This window comes from Eleutherodactylus coqui, unplaced genomic scaffold, assembly GCF_035609145.1.
Source record: "Eleutherodactylus coqui strain aEleCoq1 unplaced genomic scaffold, aEleCoq1.hap1 HAP1_SCAFFOLD_42, whole genome shotgun sequence".
NCBI classification, from domain to species: Eukaryota; Metazoa; Chordata; class Amphibia; order Anura; family Eleutherodactylidae; genus Eleutherodactylus; species Eleutherodactylus coqui.
The window spans coordinates 1,029,714-1,030,259 of record NW_027101829.1 but is presented as its reverse complement, the minus strand read 5'-3'; positions in this window follow the sequence as shown (position 1 = coordinate 1,030,259).

Genomic DNA, 546 nt, shown 5'->3' with positions numbered 1-546 from the left:
CACCGTTCTGTAACTCGGCACCTGAGAGGTGTAGACCGTGTTTGAAAAAGCATTACGCTTGCGCTCCCAGCCTAGAGCATGAATCAGAGCACGATTCACGTCTAACACAAACTCACTGTTTTCACCGTCCTGTAACTCGGCACCTGAGAGGTGTAGACCGTGTTTGAAAAAGCAATAAGGTTAAAGCATGAATCAGAGCACGATTCACGTCTAACACAAACTCACTGTTTTCACCGTCCTGTAACTCGGCACCTGAGAGGTGTAGACCGTGTTTGAAAAAGCAATAAGCTTGAGCTCCCAGCCTAGAGCGTGAATCAGAGCACGATTCGCGTCTAACACAAACTCATTGTTTTCACCGTCCTGTAACTCGGCACCTGAGAGGTGTTGACCGTGTTTGAAAAAGCATTACGCTTGCGCTCCCAGCCTAGAGCGTGAATCAGAGCACGATTCGCGTCTAACACAAACTCACTGTTTTCACCGTCCTGTAACTCGGCACCTGAGAGGTGTAGACCGTGTTTGAAAAAGCAATAAGCTTGAGCTCCCAGC